Source organism: Nilaparvata lugens, chromosome 7 (assembly GCF_014356525.2).
Source record: "Nilaparvata lugens isolate BPH chromosome 7, ASM1435652v1, whole genome shotgun sequence".
Lineage (NCBI taxonomy): Eukaryota > Metazoa > Arthropoda > Insecta > Hemiptera > Delphacidae > Nilaparvata > Nilaparvata lugens.
Window position 1 is genome coordinate 35,468,689 of NC_052510.1, and position 11,808 is coordinate 35,480,496.

Sequence of the window (11,808 nt, forward strand, 5' to 3'; positions counted from 1 at the left end):
ACAACAGTCTGTCGTTGTCAGGGATGGAAAGGATTCTTCCAGGATTTTCCACAAGGAAAATATCGAGTCAGAGACTCCTAATTCAGGAAAAGATTTCAATAGACTTTTCCAAGTAATTGCCAGTCTAAGAACTACCACAAGTTCGATCTCTAATTTGCAACTGAGATCACGGGAAAATTCGTGAATTTTCCACAGGGAAAACCAGCAAATAATATTTGCTATTAAAGAAGACAGGTTTCTAAGAATTTTAGAAAGGATTCGCGGGTCTGAAAACCCGCGACTAGGACGATCTCGAATCTGGAACTGAGATCAGGAAGGATTTTAACACAGGAAGAATTAAGAGAAAGGAAGAGAAAGGATGCCGCAGTCTAGAAACTTCGGCGAGGAAGTCCTCAAGCTGTACCTGAGAGCTAGAAGGATTTTAGAATAGGGAAAGTGAAGAGAAAGAAAGAGAAAGGACGTCGCAGTCTACCAACTTCGACAAGGACGAACTCAAGCTGTACCTGAGTTCTCTAGGAAATGATTGGAATTTTCCTACTAGGTATTACAGCAAGTCAGAAACTGCTAAGCGAATTTAACATACAGGCCACTCTATAGTATGAAAACTAAGCAAGGAAAATTTACCATAAATGATAATAATCTCTCTACAAGGATAAAAATTAATCGAGAAAACTATTCTCAAAAGGAACAGGGATTTTCCCACAAGAATAAAAATTAATTGAGTAAAACTATTCTCAAAAAGGACAGGGATTTCCCTACAAGAATAAAAATTCAATGGAGAAAAATTACTCTTTAAACTAAAGGCCACCTTACTACAGAGAAGGAAAAATATACGGACTACCAGTCCTGACATACAATTACCTGAAATGACGTGGATACTGATACGGAGAATAGCGAACCGATTCCCACTTCCCGTATTACAATTAAAAACGTCGTGAAGCGACAGAGTCGAGACTTATAAATTAAGTACTCAAAAATAATCTGCTATAAGAGCCTAGCTAAATTTCCCACTCAACTGTTTGTAGCGCAAACTTGAGATCCCTTACAGGTTTTAAAACCAAGAATAACTCATTCACCCCCAGTGATACGAATTCGGGAAAAAATAATCAACAAGGAAGAAAATCCCCCAGGAGGTTCTATCTTCAACTACAGTCAGCAATTCGACATACAATATTCCATTCACTAAAATACAGAATAGAATATTAACCCTCTAGTACACCACTATTAGGAGCGCCGCTCAGAACGCAGCCGTACACGAACCCGTTCACCGAACAACTCCCTTCTCCCAGGTCTTCTTGAAGCTGCACCGGGTCGCTGAAAATTAGGAGGCCGGGGGAAAAGAGCTTCCTGACCAATGAGAGTCTGAAAAGACGATCACGCCACTGGTCATGTGACGGGGTTTTGACTCAGCTGCTCCTGATGCTAAGGGTGCAGCAAATGATGACAATGATACTAATTGCTACACTAATTCAGGCCGGTAAACAATATTTCTATTCCAGAAATTCCATGAAGAACGATACCAACCCGACTCGGTAGCCGCTTATCGTTTTGATGATACGGCTGCTGCTGATTCAAAGGGGTTGACGGCGATGGTGATGATGTGCATGTAAACAACTGCAAATCTAACAAAATATATCCGGCAGTCGACCCTATTCTAATTCTAAAATAGAATAAATTTGCTAAATTATACATTAGTCGACGGCTCTACGTCCGTCACAAAAATTCACTTTGTGACAGCATATTTAATTCAGAGTTATGGAGCTACACAGAAACATTTTACTAGGGACAATGCAAATATGATTATAATCTTCAAGATAGATTTGTTGAGTCTGAAATTAATTCACAGAGATCATGTTGGAGGAGATATTTCTTATAAAGATTTCGCTAAACTTTGTCATAAAGTTTGGAATCGTAAACCTCATAATTTTGTAACTATTATGAATGAGTGTGGAATTAATAGTGGCAAGTATCAAGATTCGCTCGATACATTTCTTACCATTCAGTAGAGATTAATTCTTTGTGCAGTCATGTTGTCTAAAACACGCAGCAGGAAGCTGAATAGAAAGAACATTGGTTTAATCGAAAAGATTAAGAAATTGAGAAAAGTAATCAGCGACAAGCATAAAGGCTTAGTTAATTTTGAAAAACGATCAGAGGAATACAATAGGAGAACGCTCTCACCATTGATAGAGCCCATAATTGAACTGGGAAAAAACAAATCTAGTTTTCACTCTAATCATGGTGTAAAACCAAAAAAGGAAGAGGTAAAAGAGGAAGAAGTGAGCATGGAGATTGATGATGAGCAGTCGAGTTATGATAAAAGCTATGGGAGTTCAACAGGCAATCTTTTAAGCTCGACTAAATTTGAAAACAGTTTACTTGGTTCTAGTAAAAACGATGATGTGCTGTCACAATATCTAAAAACGTTTCATGCGGAAAAATTGAATAATTCAATTAGTTATGGAATCTCATACAATTCTAAAGATGACGTGTATTATATTGGAAATCAGCAAGTAATATTCAATAACGGTTATATAGATATTTATAATGAAAGATTTCGTTTGACACATGGTCTACTTGAGTTATTATTCAGTTCAAGACCGAATTCGAATCTTTATAATCAGAGAGATCTGGATAAGTATAAAAAAATCCTAACACTTACAGGCATACATTTAGATTGAAGAGGCTATGTTAAACGAAATCAGGGAATTAAATCGCAAATGATTCAGAAGCTATTTCCCAGTAAAAAAATTAGTAAAAAGAAGGGATGGGGTTTTTTGAAATTTGCAAAAAATAATTCTCATGATAGAATTTATCAATACTTTGATAATTTTGACGAATTAGTGGAAAGATTGAATTTACTCTATTCCTCAAAAGCTTCTGGCAACACTGGACATGATGTTGAGATCGCCTCTATAATTGAAGAGCTAAAAGAAAAAAAAACTAAACTAATTGTTTAGTGTTACGATGACTCTGCATTGATTCGGTCGGATTGATACGCCTAGTGCTGGCGGTGGTGGTGGTGGTGCTGCTGCTGCTAATCTTACGTGTGATATTGACTCGATAACACAGAAAATAATCGAATCGATAAATCAACAAGGAATCAGCGAAGCTGTGAAATTTTATTTAGATTCGCAAATAACCAAACTCGTTTCGGAAAATACAAAGAATATCAGAGTGAGCATAATTGAAAGAGAACATATTCTAAGTTCATTACAAAATTTCAGCGCCAATATTGATGAAGTTATTGCAGAGAGAACTCTAACTTTAGAATCTGCTCTAGGAGAAGTGAAAACTTTAACAGACAGCTTTTCATCCCAGTTGGTGAGTATTAACAACGATAAAGTTGATAAAGCTTATTTAGATGAGAAATTAAAAGCCATATCGGATAAAATTAAGAATTTGGAGGTGCTGGACAGAAACTATCTCAATACTAAATTAAAACAGCTGAGTACAGAAATTTTTACTAAAGTAAATGAAACACACCCATCGGCAATTGATAAGCAATATTTAGAATCTACTTTGCAGAAATTGACTAGTTCTTCATTAACAAAGAAAGAGTTTGAAAAACAATTATCTGAAATGGTGAGTGCAATAAAAGCTAATATTATAGACAGTATTGAACAATTCATTACAAAAGATGCTATTGCTATTCTGATTAATCAAATTGCAGAAAAGTATGCAACTAAGAATGATATAGGAGATTTTATTAAGAAAAACGAGATGGAAGTCGCTGTGAAAAGCGTTCGTGATGAAATAGCTGAGGCAATTAAAAATTCGGAAGAGGGCTCAGTTATGAGACTGCAATGTTCGGCTCCATTCATAGATTATCTTAATTTATTCATCCACAGAGTGGCCTTCGATATTGTGAGCGGATACGCACGCGTGAGTTTTAATATGAAGTGGATAGAGGCCAAACAACATAACCTTACAGAAAATCAGGTAGCCGAAATTATTACAGAAAAAATGGGGCTAGCACAGTACAAATGGGTCTTATTGACCCCAAAAACATAAAATCTTGTAAAAGGATAACATATTATGAGAGAGAGTGAAATTTGAAGCATGGTGAACTTTAATGGTTAAACACATGCTGCTTCAACACGATAAATCAGTCTAGATATTTTTTCATGTGTCTATGATTGAATGTAACGGTTTTTCCATAAATCTTGTAAAAGGATGACACTTGCGTCAGAGAGTGAAATTTGAAGTATAATGAACTTTAACGGTTAAACACATGCTGCTTCAACACAATAAATCAGTCTAGACATTTTTTCATGTGTCTATGATTGAATGTAACGGTTTTTCCATAAATCTTGTAAAAGGATGACATATGATGAGAGAGAGTAAGTGAAATTTGAAGTATAATGAACTTTAATGGATAAACACATGCTGCTTCAAGATGAAGATGGCGAGTATAAAGGGTTTGGTCTCAGAAATTATGTGAAAGGATAACACTTGACATATTATGGGAGAGTGAAATTTGAAGTATAATGAGCTTTAACGGTTAAACACATGTCGCTTCAAATTTCAGTCTAGACATTTTTTCATGTGTCTATGATTGAATGTAACGGTTTTTCGGTGCAGGAGTTATCGGGCTTATCTGTAGAGGGGGACCTCACAGGGAGCAGAGCGCATGTGTCATTTGTCTAGACAAGGGAGTCTAGCACGCACACAAGCAGGCGCACGCGTCACTTTAGTCTAAACGCTCGAACTGTCATCATGCTGTCTAACTATTTTGATTGGGAGAGTTTCAACGAGTTCTCTGTAGAGAGAATCATTGACCTCTTTCTCTCTCTCTGGATTCACTAGTACAGTATAGATGTGAGAGAGGGATTCACTTTAATCTGTCAGTATAGCATTAGAGAAAAGGATTCACTTCAATCTGTCAGCATAGCAATAGAGATAAGGATTCACTTTAATCTGACAGTATAGCATTAGATGTAGAGTGATAGGGAATTTCTCAATTCACTTCAATCTGTCAGTATAGCATTAGAGAAAAGGATTCACTTTAATCTGTCAGTATAGATGTAGAGTGAAGGATTCACTTCAATCTGTCAGTATAGATGTAGAGTGAAGGATTCACTTCAATCTGTCAGTATAGCATTAGAGAAAAGGATTCACTTCAATCTGTCAGCAAGGGAATTTTTCCCCCTCAGAGGGAAATTATTTTTTCCATCATCTATACTGGGCCAAGGGGAAGGGGATAGAGAGAGAGATATCTCTTTTCATCCCCCTCATCCCCACTGGTCAGGGGGAAGGGGAAATCTATTTTTAGAACACCCCCCAACACCCCCCACCCAGTGGGCGGTGGGAAGGGGTGGCGGGATGGACGAGGGGGGAGAGAGGGGAGGGGGTTTTGGAGCAAAAAAACTGGTCTGAACTCTTAAATCTCATCTACTCCCAACTAAAAAGTAAAAACAAATCTAATTTTTTAATTTGATACAAGTTTTTTTTTGTTTGAAGAGGTTTATCTTGAGAGCAATAAGCAATAGTAACAGAATTACAATCATTATCTCCATCATATTTAGTGTAGTATTCTGTTCAGTGTTTTTTGTGAATATAGATCACTCTTGTGAAAGATCTCGCATAAGTTTTGATTTCCTGCGGATTGCTATTTTTATTTTTCAATCAGGCTCTCTGTATTTTTATGTGAGACTGTTGGATACTCTTGAAGATTTACATTACTTCTGTGGCCCATGTCAAGGTTAGATAGTTAGTTATTTAGAATTGAATAAGAGGTCAGATTCTTCATTTCTTAGGGAGAAAGAGTTTTTTCTTACTACAATTATTTCCTCAACATGTGTTTAACACTAATAAATCTAGCTCTGGAAAAGAGATCCTCGTATTGTAAGGAGTGCAGATATCCATATAAAAAAACTTAATCTATTTTATTTCCTAAAAAATCTATCGGGTATTGAATGAATACGATATGAGTATCAATGATTGCTAAAATTAGCTTAGGGTGAAATTTCAAGACCGAATCCTCAAGGATATCCCGAGAGGTTTCAGACTAAACCATGAAGATGACAAAATCTTGTGAACTAGAGTTGATGTATCTTTCTAGTCACAACCTGACTTCAATTATTCGAAAGACTGTTACTTGAATACCACAAGTCCAAAATTGCTGTGATTCCAGTTAGTAACTGTTGAAATATTGGAACAATAGCTCCAGATAAAATTGTAGTCACTTTGGAAGCTCTTTTTGTGCTCTACAATCTGAGATCAGGTATAGCGATCTATCTCATATTCCAGGTACACCTGACAACAATGCTCCTTGTATTGTGAAAAACACCTAATTTTCAGCTTCAAGCATCATCACCAACTACATCGTCCTCACATTGATATTTCGCACAACGACATAAGTTCTTGAGATTATTTTCTATGAGAACCACCCGTAAGATACACTTAATTTCAGTATTTCCTGGTGGAGAGGCGCGCTTAAGGACACCTGAAGGATCAAAATTTCAAACACATAACTTCTGACACAATGCTCAGATTTCATCGTACTCCTTCATCCTTCATCATACAGACTTCATCCTTCTCGGTTCGTCACGGTGGTTCAAAATCATGCATCATTAATCAAATTCGGTCGAAAAATGGAAAATTCATTGTTGAGTGTACTTAAGCCCATATTCCAATACACAGAAAATGACCAATTTCTATATTCAAAGTTGCATGTCTTGTGAAATACTTCTGATAAAATTTCCAAATCTAGTGAGAATATGAAAATTGTCCCCCTCTACCCAATCCAATAAATAATACTTTCAATTCCAAAACAATTTGGAAGTTGAGATTTAAAAAATGGTGATTTCAGTTTTTACATTTTTTTCATAATTTTACTGTTGATCAAGAGTTTCTAAAACGAGTCTGATACGTCATAGAAACTTACGATTGATTACAAATTGTAGATAAATTCATCCTCTACGAGCTCAGTTGCCTAAAATCCATCTTGAATCACTTTTCGCTATCATAGAACTGCCAAAACCGTTAATATGAGAGAAATATCTACAATTTCTGGATTTTTTTCAACAATCAAATCTCACTTTACGAACATATTTTTTCATGAATTGTTTACAGCAGATGAAATAGAAAATTCTATTGTATATTTCAAGATCATGTAATAATTTTATAATAAGGGGTGTAGTATACCAGAGACCAGATGTTATGCAAAACAGATGACATAAATCAGTTATAATATTTAATAGTTTGTTGATTGGAATTCACTCTATCCTACATGTTTTAATAGAGATTACACCCGTTGAGTATTAATCTTTGAGACTTATTTATTTCTAATATTCTACATGGCGCAGTCGGTAAATAAAAATCACAGCAAATGTCAACCATTCGACAGAACAACCGAAGATTGGATATATTGGCACAAAAAGTTTCAAGATTTTCCTAAGAAATGGAAACATCAAAAACGAAGAAAAAAAACGAGACTCACTACTTGAGAATCTGGGACCGCAACCATTCAAGATAGTTCTCGATTCTATGCATCCGACCCCCATAAACAACATTGGATTTAATGATGCCATAGAAGTCTTAAACAAATACTACACGAAACCACAAGCACCTCTATCCCAGAGAGTTTGTTTTTCTCGACGATTCCGGAATGAAGGTGAGACCATAACTCAATTTGAACTAGATTTAAGGTTTCTCGCAGGAAATTGTAATTTTGGTGATAACCTGGATGAACGTTTAAGAGATCAGTTCATATTAGGCATCAACAACAATAGTTGGCAACTTGAGTTATTGAGAATGCATGCATCAACACAAACAACTTTTACAAAAATAGTAGAATCAGCAAAATTACTAGAAACCGTTAACCTTCAACAGCAAGAAATTAAAAACAGTTCTACAAATTTGAATAGAGTAAAAATTTCTGATAAACATCAGGCAATGGAATCTAACCCTCAAAAGTACAACGAAAAATATGAAAAGAAATCGACTCTAAAATTGAACAAAAATACACATTGTCTCCATTGTGGAAACCGGCGACATTCTGATGGTGTCATGTGCACTGCAAATAACTAATTTTGTAAAGCTTGCGGAGGTAAGAACCATTTTGCTAGAGCATGTCTGAAAGTAGGGAATGCTACAATTGTAAAAGACAAACAGATAAATCAGGTCCGCGAAAATTTATCAATAGAAGATGACAACCTGTCACTTTCCGATATTGAACATATAAGAACTCTGGAAAAAAACTGTAAAGTAATGGTGAACGTTAAACTCAACAACAACACAGTGAAAATGCTGTATGATCCAGGTGCCGCTTACAGCGTTATTAACGAGAAATTATGGGAAAAAATTGGAAGTCCCATTTTAAAACCAACAAGAAACCTCATGGCATACACAGGAATTGACATTGAAACACTTGGAGAAACACATATAAATGTCAATGCTTTTGGTGACTCCAGGAAATTACCAGTAATTGTTATAAAGAAAGATGACATACCTTTGTTTGGACTTAATTGGGTCCTCAAATTCAATCTACCCTTACCTCCCGGTGCTGGAATATGCTCAGTAAAAAAAACGATAAGCTCTCCACAAAAAAAGAACTCAGTTTTGGTAAATAAAATAATCACAGATTTTTCTGATGTTTTCAATCCAAATCTGGGACCAATAAAGAACTGCAAGGTACTTTTCCACATGTCAAAAAATGCCATACCAATAGTTGCAAAACCACGTCCAGTTCCGTTTTCCTTAAGAAAAGCAGTAGAAATGGAACTACAACGTTTAGTAGACAGTAATGTACTATCACCTGTAAACACAAGTGAAGAACCTATCACATGGTCCTCACCAATAGTTATTGTGGTAAAACCTACAGGAGCAGTCCGGATATGTGCTGATTTTAAAACCACCATAAACAAGTTTATAAGTCCAGACAACTATCCCCTACCTAGGTTTGAAGAAATCACTTCAAAACTTACAGGAGGGAAAGAATTGACAATTATTGATTTGAAGGATGCATATCTACAAATGGAAGTTGATACTTCTGTACAAAAGTATCTCACTATTTCTACTCATAAAGGATTTTTCAGATATTCACGCCTTCCTTTTGGGATAAAAATAGCAACAGCAGCTTTTCAGTGTAAAATGGATCAAATTTTGGCTGGCTTGGAAGGCGATGCATGTCTTTTAGACGATGTAATAATAACAGCTCCCACAAGAGAAGAACACATTAACAGAGTCAGGGAAGTGTTAAAATGTTTTGAAAACAATGGACTTCGAGTACAAACCACAAAATGTAAATGGTTTGAGGAATCAGTAAACTATTTGGGACACAGAATAGATCAAACAGGTATACACCCCACAACTGAACACATCAAAGCCGTAGAAGATATGCCATCACCGAAAAATGTCAAAGAACTAAGATCCTTCTTGGGATCAATCAACTACTACAGTAAATTTGTTCCACATTTACAATCACTGTGCGTTCCGTTACACAAATTACTTCAAAAAGGAGCAAATTGGCACTGGGATAAAAAACATGAACAAATCGCTACAAAATTGAGACATTTATTAACAACATCAGATACTTTAGCTCATTATGATGAATCACTTCCTCTAATTCTTGCCACAGACGCAAGTGAAGTCGGATTAGGTGCAGCTCTTTTTCACAGATATACTGATGGTACTGAAAGGCCAATTTTGTTTGCATCAAGACGACTTGACAAAGCTGAAAAATGGTACAGTGTGATTGAAAAAGAAGCATTAGGTTTAATTTTCGGAGTAACACGTTTTGAACAGTTCCTCTATGGCAGACACTTTGAGATTCGTACTGATCATAAAGCTTTAGTGAAAGTTTTCGGTGAAAATGACTCTATTCCAAAAGTTGTTTCCAACCGTATTGCTAGATGGGCTTTAATTTTGAGCTCATACGACTACTCAATAAATTATCACAGAGGTGCAGATAATGCAACGGCGGATATGCTATCAAGGTTTCCTTTGGAAAATGTATTGAAGTCAAAAAACGAAAAGTTAGGGGAAAACAATAGAGCACATCTTTTCCACCTTCGATTTCAAGATATACCATTATCAACAAAGAGCTTACAAGAAACAACAAAACATGACACAACACTTGCAAAAGTTACAAAATATCTCCAAAGTGGTTGGACAACAGATACAAATGTAAACAAAGAACTACTACCATATTACAATAAACAAGAAGAACTATCATTTGAAAATGGCATACTCCTCTGGTCGGGTCGTTTAGTCATACCCACAAGATTAAGAACAAAAGTACTACAAATTCTTCATGAAGGTCATCCAGGAATTGTAGCAATGAAAGGAAAAACACGATTCCAAGTATGGTGGCCTGGACTGGACAAAGATTTAGAGGATCATGTAAAACACTGCACCGCATGTCAAGAAAACAGAAACAGAGATGTTGAGATGCCACTTTTCTCATGGACTCTTCCAACAGAAGTGTGGTCTAGAATCCACATAGATTTCGCAGGACCATTTTTAGGGAAAATGTGGTTAGTCGTTGTAGATGCTAGATCGAAATGGCTCGAAGTAGTACCCATGTCAACAACCACAACAAAATCCACAATCAATATATTACAAGATCTATTTTCTAAATTTGGCTACCCAAGAATAATTGTAAGTGACAACGGTCCTCAACTTACTTCGTATGAATTCCAAAATTTCTGCAAAGAACTGAACATAAAACATGCACGTATCACCCCATATCACCCAAAAAGCAATGGATTGGCGGAGCATTGTGTACGAACGTTCAAAGAACGTATGGGAATTTCAAAAGGAAGTACTGGCACCTTACAAGAAAAACTAAATAAATTTTTATTCGCTCATAGAACATCCCCAAAGAGAGCAAAGGGAAAAACACCTGCTTTTATGATGTTCGGTCGCGAGTTACGCTGCAAAATAGATCTATTACTACCAGATGTTAACGACAGAGTAGACAAAGAGTTAGTTAGACAAGGGAACAGCAAGCCGAGAGTCAACGCAAAGGTGTTCGGAGAGGGCGATGGCGTATGGGTACTAGACAGATCAGGCAAAGGATACAAAAAAGGAAAAATCGTTAAAGTAAATGGACCATACTCATACTTAGTGAATGTTGAGGAAACGATGAGAAGATGCCACGCTGATCAACTGCGATATGCAGATTGAACTTAAGAAGAAAGGGGGAAGATGTAGTATACCAGAAACCAGATGTTATGCAAAACAGATGACATAAATCAGTTATAATATTTAATAGTTTGTTGATTGGAATTCACTCTATCCTACATGTTTTAATAGAGATTACACACGTTGAGTATTAATCTTTGAGACTTATTTATTTCTAATATTCTACAAGGGGTTACCGAGATACATAGCTTTGAATATAGAAATTGGCCATTTCTCATGTATTGAATATGAATAAGTACCTACACTTAACAATAAATTTTCTGATTTTTTGACTGAATTTGACTGTTGATGCATGATTTTGAACCGCCTTGGCGAGCCGAGAAGAATGAACTGTAGTACGATGAAATCTGAGCATTGTGTCAAAAGTGAATTATAAGTGTTTGAAATTTTGATGCTTGAGGTGTCCTTAATAAGCGTGCCTCTACTAGGAAATACTGAAATTAAGTGCATCTAATGGGTGATTCTTACCCATGAACTTATGTCATTGTGCGAAATATCAATGTAAGGACAAAGTAGATGGTGAAGCTGAAAATTAGGTGTTTTCCACAATACAAGGAGCATTGTTGTCAGGTGTACCTGGAAATCTATATGACATAGAGCGCTCTACCTGATCTCAGAATGTATAGCACAAAAATACGCCTGGAGGGATTTTGAAAT